The 23,659-nt window shown below is 40.9% G+C and overlaps 1 protein-coding gene across 1 annotated transcript in view; it reads left to right on the top strand.

The window, feature by feature from the left end:
- RAB22A (RAB22A, member RAS oncogene family) overlaps positions 1-23,659 on the top strand; it is a 47,943-nt gene that overhangs the window by 5,612 nt on the left and 18,672 nt on the right. The window lies entirely within an intron of this gene.

The raw sequence follows: 23,659 nt of genomic DNA, 5'->3' as shown, positions 1-23,659 counted from the left end.
TTTTAATTCCAGCAGAGATTTACTTCTCAATTTTTTTTTAAGATTATCCATAATTCACTGTTGTGTACTGAGAGCTGTGATTGTCATAAATTGATCATCTGTATTTATAGTGCACTTTTTATGGATTTTTTTAATTGTATCCCATTGATCTGTGTTTTAGTTTTTTTATAATTTTATTTGTATATTTGTTTTTATTTCTGACTATGCTGGATATTCGTTGCCGCCTGGGCTTTTCTCTAGTTCCAGCAGGCAAGGCCTACTCTCCAGTTGCGACGCACAGGCCTCGTTGCAGTGGCTTCTCCTGTTGTGGAGCACAGGCTCTGGGGTGTGTGGGCTTCAGTAGTTGCAGTACATGGGCTCATGAGTTGCGGTTCTCCGGCTGTAGAGCACAGGCTCAGTAGTTGTGGTACACGGGCTTAGTTGCTCTGCGGCATGTGGGCTCTTCCCTGACCAGGGATTGAACTCTTATCTCCTGCATTGGCTGGCAGAGTCTTAGCTGCTGAGCCACCAGGTAAGACCCAATCTGTGTTTTTAATTGGCTCACTAAAGTATAGTTTACATACAATAAAATGCACCCATTTTTAGTGAACATTTTGATGAATTCTGACAAATTGGGGAAGGAAATGGCAACCCACTCCAGCATTTTTGCCTGGAGAATCCCATGGACAGAGGAGCCTGGCTGGCTACAGTCCATGGGGTCACAGAGTTGGACACGACTGAAGCAACTTAACACGCAGCACACGTATACTTGTATGTATACATCTGTGAGCTCATCGCTACAGTCAAGATGTAGAACACTTGCATCACTCCAGTCTGTCCCCTCTTGCCCCAACCTGTATTTATCCCAATCCCTACCACAGGCTCCAGGCAACCACTGATAAGCTTTCTGTCTCTACAGATTATATGGAATTTTAAAGTTTCAGTTGTTTGTTCTTCATGTGCAAACATAAAGTTGACCTTGTGTCATGTGACTTGGCTAAATTCAATTAGTTCAGACATCTTTCTAATAGATTCCTTGAGATTTTCTTAGGTGTACCATCATGTCATCTGTAACAGGCAGTTTTCTTTCCTTCTTTCCAATCTACATGCCTTTTATTTCTTTTACTTGGCTGTCACGTGAGCTAAGACCTCCAGTACTTAAGATAAGTGGTTAACAGCCAAAATCCTTCCCTCATTCCTAGTCTTGCTGCTGCTGCTGCTGCTAAGTCGCTTCAGTCGTGTCCGACTCTGTGCAACCCCATAGATGGCAGCTCACCAGGCTCCCCCATCCCTGGGATTCTCCAGGCAAGAACACTAGAGTGGCTTGCCATTTCCTTCTCCAATGCATGAAAGTGAAAAGTGAAAGTGAAGTCGCTCAGTCGTGTCCTACTCTTCGCGACCCCATGGACTGCACCCACCAGGCTCCTTCATCCATAGGATTTTCCAGGCAAGAGTACTGGAGTAGGGTGCCATTGCCTTCTCCATCCTAGTCTTGAGGGAAAAGTATTTGGTCGTTTCCATTAAGCTGGATGTCTAGGCTCTTAGGTTTTTTTTTATAGGTGCCCACTATCAGGTTGAGAATATTCTCTTCTATCCCTAAATAAATGAGAATTTTTTTTTATCAAGGATTGTTTGAATTTTGCCAGGTGGGTTTTTTATCTTTTGAACTGTTCTTAACACTTTATCGTTTTCAGTCTTAAAATAGTGAATTACAACAATCAATACTAAAATAACAAAGTGATGTTTCATTCCTCAGATAAATTTCACTTGGTTATTATGTATTTTTTTAATATACTACTGAATTGGATTTATTAACATTTTTGCTAAAAGTTTTTGCCTCCATGTTCATGACTGATATTGATCTGTAGTTTTCTGTAATAATAACGTTTCTCTAGTTTTGGTATCAGGACCTCATAAAATAAGTTGGGAAGTATTTTTTCATCTTCTGTTTTTTGGAAGATTCCGTGTAGAATTGGTATTATTTCTTCCTTAAAGGTTTGGTTTAATTCACGAGTGAAGCCATCTGAGCAAGGAGTTGTGTCAGCAAAATTTAGCTACCGTTTCAGTTCCTTTAATAGTTACGGGCCTATTCATTTCTTCCTGAGTAAGCTTTGGTATGAATAGTTTGTGTATTGCAAAGAATTTGTCCATTGTTTTGGTCTTTTAATTTATTGGCATAAAGTTGTTCATAATATTCCTCTACTATCATTTTAATGTCATTAGAATCTGTCTAGCTATTTTAATGGTCTTCTCAAAGAACCAGTTTTTTATTTTATTAATGTTTCACTGTTTTTCTCCACTTTTCTTTTTCATTGATTTTTGCTTTTATCTTCATTTTTTTCCTTCCTTTTCTTATTTTGACTTAATTTCTTCTTTTTTAGTTTTTTAAAGTGGAAGTTTAGAATATTGACTTTTAAGGCTTTTTTACGTGTATGCAATTAGAACTATAAATTTGTCTGTAAGTACTGGTTTGGGTGAAATATCATAGATTTTGATGATTGTATTTTCATTTTCATTTAGTTCAAAGTATTTCTTTCCCTTGTGAGTTATTAGTTGTTTGAAAGTATGTTTTCTAACTTCCAATTATTTGGGGATTTTCCACAAATTTTCAACTACTATGATTTGTGGTTTAAATCCATTGGATCAGAGGACATAACTCATTGAATATTTCAGACCTTTTTACATTTAACGCTTATTTTATGGCCTAGCATGTGGTCTTCATGAATGTTCCATGTTTAGCAGAAAAGAATATGTTCTGCTGCTGTAAATGTGTTCTATAAATGTTAAACAATCAGCTTGACTAATAGCACTGTTCCTTTCTTCTGTATACTTAACTGATTTTTCCCCCTCATTTGCAGTGAAAAGAGTGTTTGAAATCCAACCCTAATTGAAGATTTGTCTAGTTCTGTTTTTAGTTTAATCAATTTTGGTTGATATGTTTTGAAGCTCTTACTATTGAACATATCTATTAATACATTTTATTGTTTTTATTCTTGATAGCGTGACCCTTTTGCTATCATGAAATGTCCCTGTTTTTCCCTGGTAACAGTCCTGATTCTGAATTTTTCTCGGTCTTATATGAATACACGCTCTTCAGCTCCATGTTGATTAGTGTTTGCATATCTTTTCCCGTCCATTTACATTTAACCTATTTCTATCTTTATATCTAAAGTGAGTTTTTGCAGACAGACAGCATTATGGGTCTCGCGTTTTAATTGGAGTAGTTGCACCAGCTGTCTAGTACAGTTGTAGGTAGCTGCACGTGGCTGTCTGAACTTAAGTTAAAATTTTAACTTGAGTTCCTTGGTCACACTAGCTGCCATTCAAGTTCTCCTTGTAGAAGGCTCTGTTGTACAGTACTGGTTTAGACCATTTTTATTTTTTATAGCTATCAATATTGTTTGGCTTAAATCTACCATCTTGCTGTATTTTTCTACTCGCCCCTTATATTAATGGTTCCATTTTATCTCTGCTACTGGCTTTTTAGCTGTACCTATTCTGTTGTTTTAGTGGTTGTGCTTTGATTTACAATATACTTCTTTATCATTCTTCCTTCAAATAATAGACAGTTTTACATATAGTATAAGAACCTTACAGGAGTATGCTTTCATTTCTCCTTGCTGATCCGTAGTGTTATCATTGTCATATATTTTGCTTCTGCATCTTATAAAATCCATAGTACAGTTGTTTTTTTGTTTTTGGGGGTTTTTTGCCTTAGTCAGTGATCTTTGAAAGAAACTATTCGTCCTTTTTTTTGGCCCTGTGCCAGTGTCTTAATTCCTCTATCTGTGTAATAAGTCTCTCTGTCCAGTGGCATGAGTACTTCTGTGTTATTCTTCAATAATTTCTTGGCTATTCTTGGCCTGTTACATTTCCATGTGAACATTAGTGTTCTCTTTTTTCATACCAACACACTAATTCCCATTGTGTTTTTGATTGACGTTTCATTGAATTTATAGATTGGTTTGGAGAGAAATGACATCTATATGATATTGCATCTCTAATATATGAATATAGAAATGTATTTTTCCATTTGTTAGGCTTTTTTTTATTTTTCCTGAGCATTTTTTCTGCTTTTCTGTTTAGTGGACTGGTACATCTTTCATCAGATTTTATCCAACTGGTTTGATGTTTCAATGTAGTTTTCTGCTGTTTTTGTGCTAAATGGTATTGCTTTGAAATCTTTATTTCTAATCCTTAAACTTTTTGTATCTTTTATTGAGTAGGATCTCTAGTTCAGTTTTGAATAGAAATGATCATACTGGATATTCTAATCTTAGCAGGAAAGCTTTTGCTATTATGCCACTAAATATGTTTGCTGTAGGGTTTTTGTACACACACCTTAGCATATTACAGAGTGTCTTTTTTTATCATATGCTGGAGTTTTTTGTTTTTGTTTTTTTTAAGTGTGAAGTGTGGATGGAGATTTTTATTCGATTGCCTTGGTTGTATAATTATTCTTTTATGCTATTAATGTGGTAAATTGTTGAATTTTCATGGAATAAATCCACTTATATTGTGATATATTATTCTTTTTGCATATCACTGGCTTTAGTTTACTCTTTTTTAGAACTTCCATGTATGTTTATGAGTAAGATTGTCATGAAGTATCCCTTTCTGTAACGTACATGTCAGGTTTGGTATGAAAGTTTTGCTTCCCTGATGAAACTATTAATAGTTGAGAAGCTCTTTTATGGAAGAGTTTGTAAAAAAAAAAAAAAAAAATGCTGCTATGACTTTTTTAAATGATTAGCAAAATGCATGTGGGCTTTGAGTTGTCCCTGTGTAATAGGGTTTAAGAAGTCAATTTCGTTCATAGTTGTAAGGTTATTCATTTTCAGGTTTTCTATTTCTTGCATTGATTTTGATAGATTGTGGTTTGTTTAAGGATTTTGATAATTTTCATATACTTCCCTCAATTTATTGGCAAAAAGATGTTAACACTTTATTCTGTTTACATTTTACACATACCCCTTTTACATTTCTGATACTGGTTTTGCCTTTGATGAACTCTGCAATCTTTCTTCTTTATTTCATTAATCCATCCATGCACCTATTTATAGTTTCTGTCCTGTTCAACATGCTAATTTTTTCTAACTTCTTCAGATAGATAGTTATATAATTGATTTTCACTCCTTATTTTCAGTTCTATTCCTTGTTTTAAAACTTTAGTCATGACTTTTACCAGATCAAACTAGTTTTTATAAAATATCATTTCAATCATTCATTTCAGAATATTTTCAAGTTTCTATTATGATTTCATCTTTGATCCAAACATCATTTAGATGTGTTTGTTGAATTCCAAATATAGGGAAATTTTCTAGTTAATATTTTTAGTGATTACTGCATAATTACATTGAAATTAGCGAACATATTTAAATCCTTTATTACTGATATAATTTGCAATTTGCCTGGCATATGTTGATTTTGGTAAGTGTTTCATATGTGTTTGAAAAGATGGCATACTTTATCTGCTTTGCAGCTGCATTAAGTACTTAACAAATCTAGAACCCTACATCTGACTGCAACACAGGCCTCCCACCATCTGAACTGCCCTCTGTAGCTCTGGCAGTGCGCCGCCTGGAGGCCTAATTGTGGCTGTTAGTGTACCAGCAGCATTTCCTGTGGTCGGTGTTTGCGTGGCGCATTTTGTCTCTTTTTGTTTTTTAACCTTTCTGTATCTTTTACTTAAGGTGGGTTTCTTGTAAGCAGCTTATGATTTGAATTTGATAATATTATATATATATTCCATATAACTACCCCTAATCAAGATCCAGACATTTCCATCATCTTAGAAGTTTGTTTCTGTGAGTCCCACTCCCCATAAGTGGCAACTGTGCTGACTTCAGTCGCTGTGGATTAATTTGCCTGTTCTTGAATTTCACGTAAATAATACAGAAAGCACTCTTTGGTGTCCTATTTCTTCCCATAAAACAATGTTTCAGAGATTCAGCCATATTGTTGTATGTATCATAATCTTTTTTTTAATTGGTGACTGATACTCTTCTATGTGAACAGGTAACTGTTTGTTTACCCATTCTCCTGGTTATGGAGGTCCAGGTTGTTTCCAGTTTGGGGTTATTATGAATATAGATACTGTGATCATTCTTCTACAACTCTTTTTATAGTCATAGGTTTTCATTTCCTTTGGGTAAATAACTAGGAATAGAATTTCTAGTTCATAGGAAAGGTGCATTTATATAACTTAGAATGAACTTGCCAACTTGGTTGTATCATTTTACCCTCCCACCTGCAGTGTATAGAAGTCCAGTTGCCCTGCATCCTCACCAGTACTTGTCTTTTTAACTTCAGTTTTTCTGGTGGATATAAAATGGTATCTCATTGTGCTTTTAATCTGCATTTCCCAGATGACTAGTAATATTAAGCATCTTTGCATGTGTTTCTTTGTCATTCACTATGAAGTCACTATTCAAGTCTTTTGCCCATTTTTTCTTAGTTTTTGCCTTATTTCTTACAGACGTGTAAAAATTCTTTACATATTACAAATAGAACTCTTGTCAGATATATTTATTGTGAATATTTTCTTGCATTCCATGGCTTGTTTTTTCATTTTCTTAATGATGTCTTCTAATGAGGAGTTTTAATTTTAATGACGTCCATATTGTCAATTGGTCTTCCTGGGTTCATGCCTTTTTTGGTCCTCTAAACAAGCACTGCTTGCCGTAAGTTCTCAAAGATGTTCTCCTATGTTTCATCATAGTTTTAGCTTTACTTTTAGTTCTTTGATCCATCTCAGATTAATTTTTCTGTATTCTGTGAAGTAGAGGTAAGATTCATTATTTTCTGATGTAATTATCCAGTTGTCCCAGCATCATTTGTTGAAAGCCTTTCTATCCCCATTGAGTAGCCTTGGCATCTTAATAAATCATAATATTGAGTCTTCTGATCCGTGAACATGGTGTCTTTCTCCATTTACTTAGGTCTCCTTTAGTTTGTCTCTGCATCGTTTTGTATTCAATGCAGGAGTCTTTTTTTTTTTTTTTTTTTTCAATGCAGGAGTCTTAAAAAAAATGTTCTTGTTGAAAAATCTCACCTCAGTATTAATGTTTTTTAAACTACTGTAAATGGAATTGTAGTATTTTTATCTGCAGTTTTTTGTAGAAACACCATTGAATTTCACATGTTTACCTTGTATACTTTAATACTGTTAAATTCATTTTTTTCTGATAACTGTTTTGTAGAGTCCTTACAGTTTTTTACATCCATGATTATGTTGTCTGAGAATAAAGTCAGTTTGACTTCTTTTCCTTTTAATTTTTTCAATACCATGCTGCATTGTCTAGAACCTCCTACCATGTTGAATAAAACTAGTGAGCAATATCCTTGCCTTTTCCCAGTCTTAGTGGGAAAGCGTTTAACATTATACCCTTAAGTATGATGTCCACTGTAGGGTGCTCATTGTTAAGATAAGAAAACTTTCTTCTTTTTCTGGTTTGCTGAAAGTTTGTTTGTTTGTTTTTAAATCAAGAATGGGTCTTGAATTTTGTCTTAATACTTCTCTGCATCTTTTTAGATGATATTATGGCTTCTTAACCACCATTTTTCTGTGAATGTGGTGGATAACTGTGCTCATTATCAATTGCTAAGTAACTAATTATCCCAATATTTAGATTATCCCAATACTTAGCCACTTGAAACAACAAACTTTAATCCACATTTTCTGTGGATCCGGAATCAGAGTGGCTTATCTGGCATGGTTCTGACTCAGGGCCTTTTGTGGTGATGCAGTCAAGACGTCCCAGTTAAATCAGAGCTTCAGTCATTTGAAAGCTTGGCTGGGGTTCAGGATCTGCTTCCAAGATGGTGCACTCACATGGCTGTTGGCTGGAGGCCTCAGTTTCTGAAATCTTCACCATGTGGGCCTCTCCAGTGGGCTGCATGAGTGTCTTCATAGCAGGGCAGCTAACTTTCCCCAGGCAAGTGACCCAGTAGAGAGCAAAGAAGAATCTGAGGTATTTTTATGACCCCTTGGAAGGAAGTTACTAATAAGCCCATTCCAAACTCACAGGGTACGGAATTAAGCTCCAGTCTTGAAGGAGTATCAAAAGTCAAAAAATGAACATACTTTATTATAACTACCAGAATCATATTAATTGAATTTAATTTACATTAATTTAATCATTATTACTGTATAATCATATCATGTGTAAACATTAGACAAATTCAGATTGAGAAACTGTTCTCAGAATGACAGGTGTATAATCCTCAAAAGTCTCAAAGTTTAAAAAGTCAAGGAAAGACTGAAAAGCGGACCCAGACTGAAGGAGACTCAAGAATCATGACAACTAAATACAGCATGTGTTTTGAACAACAAAGGATATTATTAGAACAGTTGATAAAACTCACATGGGCTCTGAGGACTAGATGGTAGTAATGTGTTGGTGTTAATTTCACAGTTTTGATTATCTTATTCTGCTTATGTTTGTAGGAAAGATAATCTTGTTTGTAGGAAATGTCCACTAATGTTCAGAGGTAATGAGGCAACTTACTCCCAAATGGCTCAGGATAAGTAAATTCTGTATTTGTAACTTTTCTCTAAATTAGAGACTGTTTCAATGTTTTTTAATGATGGCTATTTTACTGTAAATAAAGGCATTAAGAGACAACCAACTGTTATCTCTCTAATGTCATTAAAAGACAACTGATTGCTTGGTATAAAAGAGTGTAACATTGAGCTGTTGATGCCCTCATGCTGGCTCCATGAGGCTGGGCCACCCCACCCCTTGGCCACATGTACCTCCCTGCTTGGCCCACCTAACAGTGACTCTGAGATTGATTATTCAGGGTAGGAAAAAAAGGAAGTGCAAAACTCATTTCATTTTATTTGACACACATATTACCTGTTTCCATGTCCCTTCATTCCTTTCTAGAGTTGACTTTTCATCTGATGTCATTTCCCTTCTGCCTAAAGAACTGTTTCAGCATTTCATGTTATTCTCAGGGCTACTGGTAACAGATCCCTCAGTTTTTGTTGCTCTGAAAAGGTCTGTATTGCATCCTCACTTTTAAAGGATATTTTTGCTAGGTAAAGATTTCTGGAATTTTCCCCCTTTTTGTATTTTGTTTTATACAGCATAATGATTTTATATTGGAAGGTATTGTGAAGTGGTAACGTAATAACTTTAGTTAACATCCAGTCACCACACATTGTTAGAAATTTTTTTTTCCTTGGGATGAGAACATTCAAGATTTACTCAGCAACTTCCAAATGTACAGTACGGTATTATTAGCTGTAGTCACCATGCTGTATATTACATGGGTGAAGTCAGTGAAGGTGTCAGAGGTACCTACTTCCAGTTATACAATAAATAAGTCCTGGAGGTGTAATGTACAGGTTTTTTTCTTCTAGCGTTTTGAAAATGGTATTCTGCTGTGTTATGGCCTCCATGGTTTGTGCTGAGTGGCTTGTCATCATCCTTAGCATTGTTCCTCTGTATGTAACACATCTTTTTATTACTTGGCTGCTTTAAGATCTCTATTTTTTTAATTAATTTTTGGTGCAGTGTAGTTGATTTCTAATGTTGTGTTATTTTCTGCTTTACAGCAAAGTGAATCAGTTATACCTATGCATAGATCCACTCTTTTAGGTTCTTTTCCCACGTAGGTCATAGGAGAGTGTTGGACAGAGTCCTCTGTGCTCTACAGAGGTCTTTGTATGCTCTGGGACCTCACTGTCTTTTGTCTTCCATCATTTACTGTTGTGTACTAGGTGCTTGTTATCCTCTGGAGTGACTGAGTTGCTTGGATCAGAAATATGATGGCTTGGGACATTTTCAACCATCATTTCTTTAAATGTTTTGTCTACCCCATTCTCTTGCTCTGCCTGTAGGATTCCAGTTATCCGTGTGTTAAACCATTCAGTATTATTCAAACAGGTGACTGAGGCCTAGGTTTTGTTTCACTCTGTTTCTCCATCTTTTTCTCTCTAGTCTTAGGATCACATTATTTCTGTTGATCTGTCTTTAAGTTCAGTTGATCCTTCTACTGCCTTTAAGCACATCCTGTATATTTTTTTCACTTCAGATACTGTCTTTAATTCTAGAATCTTTATTTGGTGTTTTTTTTATATTTTGTAAGCTTATCTGTTCACTCAATATGACTCCTTTTCTTTAAATCCTGATTATAACAGCTTTTAAAGCATATGTCTACTAGTGCCAACATCTGGATCAGCTCATGATCTATTGGTGTTTACTCTTTTTTTTTCTCTTGACCTTGGATCACATTTCTTTGCAATTGTAGTAGTTTTTCTTTAATTATTGTTGTATACTGACTGCTGCAGAAGATATGTTGTTGTGGGGATTTTATATTATCTTTTGCTAAGGAGTGCTGAGTATCCCCTTGAACTTGTTCAGGTTTGGTTTTACACTCTGTTAGGATGGTTCCCTTGGAGTATTTAGCTCATGGCACATCCTTATTCTGGGGGCACAGTCTTTACTTCTGAAATGTGGCCTAAGGATCAAAACTTCCAACTCTTCCTGTCTTGCAGTTGGCAGCCGCTGAAATCTCTGCTTGGCTTTTACGGTATTCCACTCTTGCTGTCCTTGCAGCCCACCCCCTCCCCCTCCCACCGCCATGTGTGAGTGGTTGTAAAGTGACTCTGGATTTGAGCAGATTTGATGTGTGCATCTGAGGCTCCCTTTGCAGCATCTTCCTCCCAGGGCACCCCCTCTCCCTCTCCAGGACAGTGGTAGCCCCAGACCCTGTTGTCCAGCCAGTGGTTTTCTGCTTGATCAGTTGGGGAGGGTCCTCCCCATGCAGGTACCACCACCAAGTCTGGACTCCAGAGCTCTCAACTTTGACTTTTAATTTGAATATTTAATTTTGCTTTTAAGATAATTACTGGTGTATCTATGTTTAAATACAGCAGTTTTACACTTGGCTTCTTATTTACCTGGTCCTGTGTTCTTTGGATTGAATTTTGTTTTGGTTTTAATGCCATGTTTCTGAACCATTAGTTATCTTGGTACTTACACATTCTTCTTGTTCAGTCTCTCAGTCATGTCTGACTCTGCAACCACATGGACTGCAGCACACCAGACGTCCCTGTCCTTCATGGTTTCCCAGAGTTTTCACAGACTCATGTCCATTGAGTCAGTGATGCTATTAAATGGTGATGCCATTTAGTTGTTAAAGAACAACTAAATACATTCATTAGTTGTTCTTTAACTCTTTACTCTTGCCATCATCTTATGTATCCTCGCCTTATTCCAGTCTAATGTAAGTTACTTTCACCACATTCCAACAGCGCAAGAATCTCAAGTCTAATTTCTCTATCTCCTGGGTTGTATGCTCTTACCTCGTATTGTAATTCCAGACCTCACAGGACCTTTATTATTGCTACACAGTCACCATTCCTGTCCCTTTTTTCCACGTTACTTTTCCTGTTGCTTTACATTCCTGCCTGCATTTCTGGCCTTCCATCTGGGGTTATTTACTTCATTCTGAAGAAACACCATTTCATATCTCCTTTACTGTATGTACTCTTCTGGTGCTGGGGTTTTTTTTTTGTTTGAAAATGTCTTTATGTCATCTTTTTTAAATTGAGCTTTTATTTACATACAATAAAATGTATAATTTAACTAGTCTTTATGTTGTGCTTAAGTGCCACCAAGCTATAGGACATTTCTATTACCCCAGAAAGCTCCCTTCTTGCTGTATCCACCCTTGCCTCGCCAACCTAACTGCCATCTGACTTCTCTCACGGTAGAGTAAATATATGTTTTTAAACTTTATATAAATGGAATCTTACTATATGTACTCATTTGTGCAGCCTTCTTTTGCTCACAATACTGTTTTTGAGATTCATCCATGTTTTTGCATGTATCAGGAGTTTGTTCCTTTTTATTGCTCAGTTGTATTGTATGAATATACCACAATTTGTTTATCCAGTCTCCTGTTGATGGGCATTTAAATGGAGTCCAGTTTTAAGCTCTTATAAATAAAGATGCTTTGAATAATTGTATACATTTTTGTGTGTGTGGAGTAAACTCCCAGAGTTTACTCAAACTCGTGTCCTTTCTCCTCCCGCCTTCAATCTTTCCCAGCATCAGAATCTTTTCAAATGAGTCAGTTCTTCCCATCAGGTGGCCAAAGTATTGGAGTTTCCGCTTCAGCATCAGTCCTTCCAATGAATATTCAGGACTGATTTCTTTTAGGATGGACTGATTGGGTCTCCTTGCAGTCCAAGGGACGCTTAAGAGTCTTCTCCAGCACCACAGTTCAAAAGTTATCAATTCTTCAGCACTCATCTTTCTTCACAGTCCAACTCTCACATCCATACATGACCACTGGAAAAACCATAGCTTTGACTAGCTGGACCTTTGTTGGCAAAGTAATGTCTCTGCTTTTTAATATGCTGTCTAGGTTGGTCATAACTTTTCTTCCAAGGAGAAAGTGTCTTTGAATTTCATGGCTGCAGTCACCATTTGCAGTGATTTTGGAGCCCAGAAAAATAAAGTCTGTCACTGTTTCCATCTATTTGCCATGAAGTGAAGGGACCCAGATGCCATGATCTTCGTTTTCTGAATGTTGAGTTGTAAGCCAACTTTTTCACTCTTCTCTTTCACTTTCTTCAAGAGGCTCTGTAGTTCTTTTTGCTTTCTGCCATAAGGATGGTGTCATCTGCATATCTGAGGTTATTGATATTTCTCCCAGCAATCTTGATTCCAGCTTGTGCTTCATCCAGCCCAACGCTGGGCTTATGTACTCTGCATATAAGTTAAATAAGCAGGGTGACAGTATACAGCCCTGATGTACTCCTTTTCCTATTTGGAACCAGTCTGTTGTTCCATGTCCAGTTCTAACTGTTGCTTCCTGACCTGCATACAGATTTCTCAAGAGGCAGATCAGGTGGTCTGGTATTTCCATCTCTTGCAGATTTTTCCAGCATTTGTTGTGATCCATACAGTCAAAGGCTTTGGCATAGTCAATAAAGCATAAGTAGATGTTTTTCTGGCACTCTCTTGCTTTTTCAATGATCCAGCAGATGTTGGCAGTTTGATCTCTGGTTCCTCTGCCTTTTCTAAATCCAACTTGAACATCTGGAAGTTCACAGTTCACATATTGCTGAAGCCTGCCTTGGAGAATATTGAGCATTACTTTGCTAACGTGTGAGATGAGTGCAATTGTGCGGTAGTTTGAGCATTCTTTGGCATTGCCTTTCTTTGGGATTGGAATGAAAACTGACCTTTTCCAGTCCTGTGGCCACTGCTGAGTTTTCCAAATTTGCTGGCATATTGAGTGCAGCACTTTCACAGCATCATCTTTCAGGATTTGAAATAGCTCAACTGGAATTCCAACACCTCCACTAGCTTTATTTGTAGTGATGCTTCCTAAGGCCCACTTGACTTTGCATTCCAGGATGTCTGGCTCTAGGTGAGTGATAACACCATTGTGATTATCTTGGTCATGAAGATCTTTTTTGTACAGTTCTTCTGTGTATTCTTGCCACCTCTTCTTAATATCTTCTGCTTCTGTTAGGTCCATACCATTTCTGTCCTTTATTATGCCCATCTTTGCATGAAATGTTCCCTTGGTATCTCTGATTTTCTTGAAGAGATCTCTAGTCTTTCCCATTCTGGTGTTTTCCTCTATTTCTTGGCATTGTATACATTACTTTTGAGCATATACCTGAAGCATATACTTTTGAGCATATTTCTTATCATTGTATAACAGATTACCCTAAGCTTAGCAGCTTAAAACAACAATGAATATGTACTGTCTCACAGATTTTGAAGGTTAGAAATCAGGAGCAGCTTAGCTGGCTATTCTGACTCTTGCCATACTGACCCCTCTATAGGGCTGCCTGAGTGTCCTCCCAACACTGGAGCCCGAGATGGAACCCACAATGTCTGTGTGACCTCACCTTCATTTCCGTGATATCCTCCTGGTTACAGGGGACAGCTTCACTCACTGTGGGCGGGGACACACAAGGACATCCACACCACGAGTATCCGTAGGGCCGTCTTGAACGCTGGCACCACAGTAGGTTTTAAGGCATGTTTATAAGAACTTGCTGTTTTCCATAGTGCTTACATACTCTTCTCCGTTCCTACCGGCACTACATGAAAAGTCCGTTGGCTCCACAATTTCATCAGTTGTTTTTAATTTTAGCTCTTTTGGCAGATTACAATCATGTTTTGAGGCCTCTTTTCATTAGATACAGAATACTCGGTTTTCAGTTATTGCCTCGCAGGCCTTTGAATATAATGTATCCCATTTTCATATGACTTCATCTGTTTTGATTGAAGTCAGGTGTTAGTCTTGTTGCTGTTTCAATATTAACGTGTCATTTTCTTCTTGGGAGCCTTTGAGATTTCCTTTTGTTTTTAGGTTCCAGCAGTCTATCTTTGATATGCCTAGGTGAGATTTTTGTTTTATTCATTCTGCTTGGGTTCATAAGATATCTTGAACCTGTGGTTTGATGCCTTTCAAGTTGGAAAATTCTCAACCATTATCTCTTCAATATTATTCCATTTTCTCTCCTCACATTCTCAGACTGCTATTACATATAGTTTAGAATTTGTGTGTGTGCCTCTTCCATTCTTTTCTATATTTTCCTTTTTTTTTCCTCCATGCCTTAGACTAGGTATTTTCTCCTGGCCCTTCATCCAGTTTATTAATCACTTTTTCAACTAATTCTAATCTCATTTTAAACCTATCTATGAAGTTCTTCATTACAGTTATTATTTTTCTAAAGTTCTAGAATACTGTTGATTTTTTTTTAGTGTACCTTTTGTTTGTTTGTTTTGCTGACGTTACCATACTAATCACTGTTATGATACAATGTTTTGTTATCTTCATAGTAAATATTGAAAACTATAGTCATTTTTCTATTTATTTACTTACTTGTTGTCTGACCCCACCACTCCATAGTTCTATGAGAAGGGGAACCTTATCCAAAATAACCACTGATGTATCCTCAGTGCCTAGCCCTTAGTTATTTGCGCAGTAAAAAAAAATTTTCTTTAATTATAAGATTTTTATAGTTGAATACAGCCATCATTTCTCTTTACCAATCTGATTCATTTCAGATCCTCCTCTTATCATCTTCTGCCCTGTTATTTCACTGAAACCACTGTTTCAGAGTTTAACATCAACTCATGAATGGCCATTTTATTGTATTTGTCCTCTCTAGAAATATTTGGTGTACTTTTTTCACTGCAGAGCCTCTTGTTACCTGGCATACAGTTCTGATTCTCCTCCTTCCTATTTCATGGGATGGTCCTCTTTTTTCTGTTTCTTGGCCTTGGCATCCACTCCTAAAATGTAGAAGCAGGGAGGGTTTCTGCCATGGTCCTGGGTCTTCCCAGGTGACTTCGTTCACACTCACAGCTTTAAGAAGATCCCCTTTCTCCAATGACTGTGTATCCCTGCTGTGTCACTACAGACACACTCTGGACACCACATGTCCGCCTCTGACCTCCTCTCCCGACCCTCTCATCCCAGAGGCCTCAGCCTGCCTTGTCAGTGAGTCCACCACTGAGTGGAAATTGGTACAAGCACTCCATGCTGCAAGTAATAGTGATAATGTTTATCATATTCCATTCTTCAAATGTGGTCACTTAACTCTTAAAACAGCCCTGTGCACTCACAGTTCAGATATAAGAAGTCAGAAGATTCTCGTCCAAAAAATAAAACAAGCAAAATTAATTTTTAAAAGCCCACTAGACATCTGAGCTCACAAAGAAACCTAAATGAACGCAACCTCAGACAGTGACAAGCCACTCATAAGAGAGAAGGACCCCTCGCTGCTGTCCATCTCTGCAGAGACAGGAGTTGGGGGAGCTGCTGGAGACGGGCCTGTGGGCTGTCAGCTATGGAGACTTGAGGCCACAGGCGAGCCCAGGGAAACCTCTCTGAGGAAGTCCCCATCTTCGCTGGACATTGGGTGACTGTAACCAGGGCAAAGGGTCCAGGCGGGGAACTGGAAAGCCAAGATAACTCCTCAAAATTGTAATCACATTTACTGATCCTTCCTCCACTGCATCCAGTTAGCCACTAAGCTCATCTAATAAAATTTATATTGAAAGTCAGGTCAGGAGAGGACTTCCCTGGTGGTCCATTTATAGGAAACCAAAGGCCAATCAAGACTCATCTGTGAAGTAGAGGTCAAAAATGGTTTGCCTGAGGTAGGTATAAGACTTAGCTAGAAAAGGGCATAAGGGAACTTTCTGGGCTTAGGGAAATGTTCTGTATCTTGTTTTAGACAGTAGTTACACGAGAATGTGAAACATCAAACCCTATACTGCATGTTATTGTTCGTTAATATTACTTGGGTAAAATTTAAAGCGTTTTAAATTCCTGTGTTATAGGTACTGAAGTTATCCCTAGTTTTCAAATGAGAGAACTGAGGCAAAGAGAGGTTAATTGACTTGCCCAGTTGGTGGCAAAACTAATAAGCAGAGCGGGTAGTCTGTCTAAAAAGCCCGCATGCTTAGTGAGAATGCTATTGTCTCATATCCTTGCCCAGAAATCCTACTTCTAGGACTTTATCCTTCAGATAAACTTACTCATGTAAGTTTCAGACAACAAGGGCAGTAACTGTCCAAGGTTAGTAATTGCAGCACTGTTGATTAGCAGGGATCTGATTATATAATTTATAGTATAATCACTCAATAGAATGTAATATAGGGGGAAAGGCCAGCTTGAGAAAATTTCTTGTACTTACACTGGATGACCTCCTAGGTTGTAGCACAGGATGAAAGAATCAAAAGTGTGTTTTGTGTTCTACCATCTGTGTTAATAAAGAAGGTTGCAGGGGAAACTGCATACACATATACTGTGTAAACCATGGGCGTATCAGAAAGGCAACCTGAGAAGCAGATGAGATAGTTTTCCAGGGCGAGGAGTTGAGTGGCTGGAGAGAAGGATGTGCAGGAGAGTTCAGTCCAGTGCACCCGCTCTATGCACTGTGGGTCATGAAGCCCGTGAGCATGTTGCCTGTTCTGAAAATCAAGGCGCAGAGTACAGTTTGGAAATACCTGAATCACACATCACACACACCGCTGCCTGAGCCAGAAGCCTGCCTCAGACTTCTTAGAACTGTCCCTCTCAGCAGCCCACACCTGTGGCTTTAGGGTGTCAGCCTCATGGTGTCCCTTCACACCCATCAAGCCAACCCCATCTTTTTGCAGGACCCTCTCATGGCCTCAGAGCTCACCTCCGTTTCCCTCCGTCTTGTTCGAGCACTCAGCGATGCTCAGTTTCCTTGGGTTTTGCCTAGAATTCCATCTCCACTTCTGCCCCGTAAGGTCTTTAAAAATAGACATCTATCTCACTCACCCATGGATTATTAAGGGCTTGGTATCTGGTGGAAGGTATCTGTTGCGCGCTTCCAGAATTCAGCTTTCAAACAGATCTGGTGACACCATCCCTTCCTCCCCTTGGGGCCCCTCGCACTCTCAGCTGTCTCTCCCAGAACATCGCCCTTCAGATGACTCCACACAGTGCACAGGTGGAAGTTTTAAATTTATACTGTGAGGTATTTCATTGTGTGTTAGAAAATACAAAACTAGTCCCTGAATCCTGTGGGATTTTAATTTTACCAGTATTAATGCTCAGACAAGTTTAAGTTAAAAAAAAAAAAATAGAAGAATGAATTTTTTTACACCATTCAGCAGTAAGTAAGAGCACTGAAGCACGAATATGGCAGAAATGGTGATGGTGACACCCTGGCCTTTGGGAGATCCTGATGAACAGGAAACAGGGCCTCACAGAGCCGAGGCTTATCAGTGTGAAGGTGCAGCATCTTGTAGACCTTCACCCCCCATCTGCCCCCACCCTACCCGGAGCCTTTCATGTGGTTACCACCCCAGCCCTGCCTCACCAGGCTCGCCCTGCAGAACCACTGGCATTCTTCTTGCACATTTTCATCATTCTCTGCTTCTCTTCCTGCCTTTTCTCTTGTAGAATATGTCCCCACCCCGTCTCAGGTCTTGTTGCTGGGCCTCTGCTGGGCAGACAACCCCCTTAAACTTCTGGGTTCAGCTCAGACTTCAGCCCTTCTCATAAAGTCCTCCTTGGTGTAGTAGTTTCCGTTTGCTGCTGTCACAAAATATAGCAAATTTATCATCTTATAGTTCTGGAAGTCCAAAATCAGTTTCGCTGGCTAAAGCCAGGGTCTTGACAGAGCTGGTTACCCTGAGGCTGTGAGGAGGGAACTGGCTTCCTTGACCTCCAGCTTCCAGGGGTGTCCTGTTGTCCAGCCTCTGTTGGCATGGACAGTGTTTATTGTCAGGTGTTAAGAGTGCAGAATAGTAACAAACCAGAAGGCTGGGGGCAGAAGCAGGGCATGGCTGTCCTCCCACCACACCAGGTCCCTGAAACCAGGCCAGGTGGTGGGCCCCTGGTCCCTTCAGGCCCAGCATCCTCTGGAGAACAAGCTCCAGTGCAAGAGAGCTCCTCACAACACAGGGGAAAGAAGCAGCACCCTGGAAGATGCCCTTCACCCATCTTCAGGGCACACAGTCCTGCTCGCTACTTCCATGTTCCATCACCATCTCTGGCTCCAACTTCTGGTCTCCTTCTAAGGACTGTTGTGATTATGTTGGACCGTCTGATTAATCCAGGATCCTTACCCCAACATGAGATTTTTAACCTAATTGTATCTGTAAGGTGCCCCTTTTGCAGTGGGAAGTAACATATTCACAGGTTCTAGGGTTGGAATGTGGCCTTCCTATAGGGTGGGAGTGGAGGGGTGGGGCGGTCATCCAGCCTCCCACACCTGGAGTCACCGCTCCCCTAGGGACTCAGGTGTGGCTTTACCTGTGAGCCTCCTGGGACGGGGGTGAGGCTGCACTCACTCTGCCTGCCTGGAGCTCCTGCTCAACAGGAGGAGGCATGTGTTTGAGGGAGTCACCCCCCAGCACACCACGGTCCTGTGGTGCTGTGGTTCCAAGACCAGGCTCGAGGTCTTGCCTGACGAGGGTCCTAGCTGTGCTGCTGTCCTCCTCCGTCTCCTCCACGCCTTGTCTGCAAACTGGTGCTGACAAATCAGATCTGCCCCGGAGGCTCACACGAAGGACTCAGCGGGGCCACACGTATGATGGACGAGAAGAGCACTCGCCATTATGACCACTCAGTCGGGCAGCTCATTCCTTCCCGTGACTGTTGATTTTACTGTATGTGATGCAAACGGTTTTCCTGTTGGGTTAACTTATTCTTAACAAACTTAGGAAAAGAGATGCTGAACTCTTCGTTGTTAAATTTAATTATCTTTAGGTTTAGAGTAATGTCTTCATTGAGTTTAAATATTTTCACAAATAGTCTTAGAATGACAACAGTGTAAAAGGTCCTGGAGAATTTGCTCAGGGTGACCCGTGAATGAGCCTGCGGATTCAACCATCTCGTGTGCACCCACAGCTCTGGTGCAGGTGGGCGGAGGCGCCCAGGAGGGGGCCCTCTGCAGGGTGGTACGAAATGGCACGTCAGCCCTTAGATCTCATGAGTCTGAGAAATGGTAGAGTTTAAAGGTACATGAGATTCTGGGACTTGCATACAGAGCTGAGGTTATGGACACTCATTAAAAGGCACCACATACCGTTATGAGGGGGTTTCCCTGGTGGCTTAGCTGGTAAAGAATCCACCTGCAATGCAGGAGACCTGGGTTCGATCCCTGGGTTGGGAAGATCCCCTAGAGAAGGGAACGGCTGCCCACTCCAGTATTCTGGCCTGGAGAATTCCATGGGCTGTAGAGTCCATAGAGTCGCAAAGAGTGGCACACGCCTGAGCACCTTTCACTTTCACCATCATGAGGATGACAGCATCTGTGTGTCATTCCAAGAAAAGGGCTCAGGGGTACTGGACTGTGAACCAGGGCATACCTGTGTTTTGAAGGAGCCCAGCGAGTCCACTGCAGGTAAAGGAAAGGTGTTTTTAAAACCCCTTGTAGCAAGTACTTCCATTGGGAACTCATGCTCCCACCAAAGATTGTGGTGACGTGGAATGTCTGAAAAAAATGGAGAAGTTTATGAAAGGCAATCTAGCTTTAGGAAATAATGCTAGTAGGGATTTTAGATTAAAGAGGTAATAAGATCTGCCTAGACAGAGTGAAGAGAGATGGTTTAGTAGTGAAAAATAAGGGTGTCAGACAGGTAAATGGCAGGCTGGAAAATAAAAATGTGTCATTTGGATGGCAGGAAGCCATTGCCTGTTTTTCAGAAAGCCAGATATGAACTTATCCTGCCGTCCGTGTCATTTAACTTGAACATTAAAGGAGTGATCCTGGGATGGAGTGACGCTGGGAAGGAGAAATTGTAGTGGTCCCGCTTGAAGATGAGGGTCCAATTTATGAATTTACCTCAGGGACTGAAGTTCAAGTGTAGATTAAATATAAAATGGAGAGCCAGACAGTTCTCTCAGAGTGGATGAAAGTAACAAAGAAGAGCTGCAGACCAACGTTTCTGTGGAAGGCCGACACCACGTTCTGATTGAGAACTCAGAACTGGAGACAGACTGCTGTGAGGGTGGAGTGAAATTAAGCCCCGTCTTCACTGCCTTTAGTGTGGGGACAGGGACGAAGTGTCCTGACGGTGGAGCAGAGCTGCAGTCAGTCAGATTCAGGAGAGCATGTCCTCCACAGATGAAACCCTGAAGTGGGGGCCATGCGGGAGGCCTTCTGCCTAGTGCGCCTCTCGCCCCATGCCCACCCTGAGCCCCAGCGTCATCACTCTAGATCAGTCCAGCCTAATTCAAGTGCCGACGGGGAGGAGGTGGTCCTTACTGGTGTGACAGGCCAAGACCTCTGGTTCTCAGAAATCCATAGAGATGCCTGTTGCAGTGAGAGGCTTCGGGGGCACGGGGAGGAGGGGTTTGGTCGTCCCATCACCACCACTTGCGCTGGGACCCGTCCAGCATCACTGCTGCTTCCTTAGCAGGGTTCCGGGTACCCATCTCTGGCAAGATGCCCGGCTGATGCCTGGGAGCTGGCCTAATGGCTGAGTGGGAGCAGGTCGTGAGGATGTCCCTGGGCGTGGTCAGCCCTGCTGGTGGCACCCCACCCCACCCCCTAGAGGCCACACTCCTGGCTCAAGAGCCCCCCGAGTTGCCTCTAATCTTAGCTGTCTCTGCGCTTCAAAAGTACTTCTCACTGTGTGCTCTGGGGAGCGCTTGGCTGAGACTCCCTGGAACTGTGGACATCATGGAAGGCCAGGTGGCTTACAGCAACATAGTAGATGTTTTGTCAGAATTCCAGGGTAGCCAGCAGGGAGGTGAGGAAGATGCCCCTGTTACAGAGGAAGACCTGAACCGCAAGGTCCATACTTCCTGGCATTTAACAGATAAATTTAAAAATAGACAAATAAGCCAGGCAGACATTGTACAGGCCTTGTGGCAGACACCCTGAGGACAAAATGGGATGGTGTGTGTTGCAGGGTGAAGTTGAGATGTGAAGCCACCTGGCTTGGGTGGACCACACACATTTCTGTGACTGTTGGCAGTTGAGCTAAGACCTAAAGCCTGAGGAGCGTTTAGCCAGAGGGGAAAGCATTCACGGCAAAGGAACCGTCAGCATGAAGTCAGAAGCAGGAACAATTAGAAGGATTCAAGTCTGGGGGAAGGAGACCGGCTTGATGTCTGCAGTGGCCTAGGCGGGTTGTGCTGGGCTCATGGTCAGGGCCAAGGTGATAGGTGAATAAAGACAAGCAGAATCAGAAAAGTGGGGGTTACAGCTGGTGTGAATGAAATGAGTTCATTGTCAAGTGGGAGGGTTGACTGGGGACTATGTTGGGGAGCTTGGGCTTATAACTTCTGTCTTCTCTGAGAAGGAAAAAACGAGCTGCTGGCCTGGGAACAAGGGGTGGCAGGCAGTGGCCGGGGGCTGGAAAACAGTCAGTCATAGGAGTGTGGGATTGTTGCTGGGTGGAAGAAGAGGCCTGGGGTGGGCCCAGCTGACATAGGATCATCCCCACACCAGTCCTCCTGGCTTGGGGACTTTTCCTCCAGCAAGACAGCCACTCCACCTGTGTGCAGAATAAGCAGGGGAAGAGGCTGTCCTGGGTGGTTGAGACAGAAGGACAGATAAGACCCCTAAAGAATTGGCAGTTTGGCCAGTGACACTGGCAATACAAGGACAAGAGACCAGTAGATGTGGAAGCACGACAAGGAGTTGTGAAGGAGTTGTGTTGAGAGCATCCATGGGAGAGAAGGGATGGATGGTCTAAGGTCACAGACCGGAAGTTGGGTTTAATCCCATAAGATCCTTATATTTCATAGTAGCTGCCACTTGTCTGAGTCATGAATCTATACTCTCAGCAAAAGGAAGATGGTTGGCAGGTAGTTTGGACCTCAGTGAATTCTGATCCCAGAAGCGAAACACTTCCTTTTAACGTTGCATGTAATTCTCTCAGCTTTTGTCTCCTTGAAGCATATTTCTCCTCTTGTCCTCTGAGCAGCTAGTTTTTGCATGTTGGATGCTCTGGCTCCGTTTATAGGCCCGGTGCCTGTTGTACCTCTGACAGCACAGCCATAATTGATGGAGGACTGAGTTGCAAGCTCTTAGGACTAATATAGCAAAGTCTAAACTAAGACATTTCCTGGCACTGCCTTTTAATAATAATAATAACAATAATAATACCTTGTTTACAGACAGTACTTTATAATTTGCAGAGCATTTTCACTATATCGTATCATTTCATCTTCACAATAAATAAGGCTTTTTGAAGGCTTCAGTTCAGTTCAGTCGCTCAGTCGTGTCCGACTCTTTGCAACCCCATGAATTGCAGCACGCCAGGCCTCCCTGTCCATCACCAGCTCTTGGAGTTTACTCAAACTCATGTCCATCGAGTCAGTGATGCCATCTAGCCATCTCATCCTCTGTCGTCCCCTTCTCCTCGTGCCCCCAATCCCTCCCAGTATCAGAGTCTTTTCCAATGAGTCAACTCTTCGCATGAGGTGGTCAGAGTATTGGAGTTTCAGCTTTAGCATCAGTCCTTCCAAAGTACACCCGGAACTGATCTCCTTTAGAATGGACTGGTTGGATCTCCTTGCAGTCCAAGGGATTCTCAAGAGTATTCTCCAACACCATAGTTCAAAAGCATCAATTCTTCGGTGTTCAGCTTTCTTCACAGTCCAACTCTCACATCCATACATGACTACTGGAAAAACCATAGCCTTGACTAGATGGACCTTTGTTGGCAAAATAATGTCTCTGTTTTTTAATACGCTATCTGCTGCTGCTGGTAAGTCACTTCAGTCGTGTCTGACTCGGTGTGACCCCATAGACGGCAGCCCCCCAGGCTCCCCCGTCCCTGGGATTCTCCAGGCAAGAACACTGTAGTGGGTTGCCATTTCCTTCTCCAAATATGCTATCTAGGTTGGTCATAACGTTCCTTCCAAGGAATAAGCATCTTTTAATTTCATGGCAGCAGTCACCATCTGCAGTGATTTTGGTGCCCAAAAAAATAAAGTCTGACACTGTTTCCACTGTTTCCCCATCTATTTCCCATGAAGTGATGGGACCAGATGCCATGATCTTAGTTTTCTGAATGTTGAGCTTTAAGCCAACTTTTTCAGTCTCCTCTTTCACTTTCATCAAGAGACTTTTTTCTTTACTTTCTGCCATAAGGGTGGTGTCATCTGCATATCTGAGGTTATTGATATTTCTCCCAGCAATCTTGATTCCAGCTTGTGTTTCTTCCAGCCCTGCATTTCTCATGATGTA

The sequence above is a fragment of the Bubalus kerabau genome, chromosome 13 (genome assembly GCF_029407905.1).
Source record: "Bubalus kerabau isolate K-KA32 ecotype Philippines breed swamp buffalo chromosome 13, PCC_UOA_SB_1v2, whole genome shotgun sequence".
NCBI classification, from domain to species: Eukaryota; Metazoa; Chordata; class Mammalia; order Artiodactyla; family Bovidae; genus Bubalus; species Bubalus kerabau.
The sequence above is the reverse complement of the archived record's forward strand: the minus strand, read 5'-3'. Positions and strand labels throughout refer to the sequence as shown.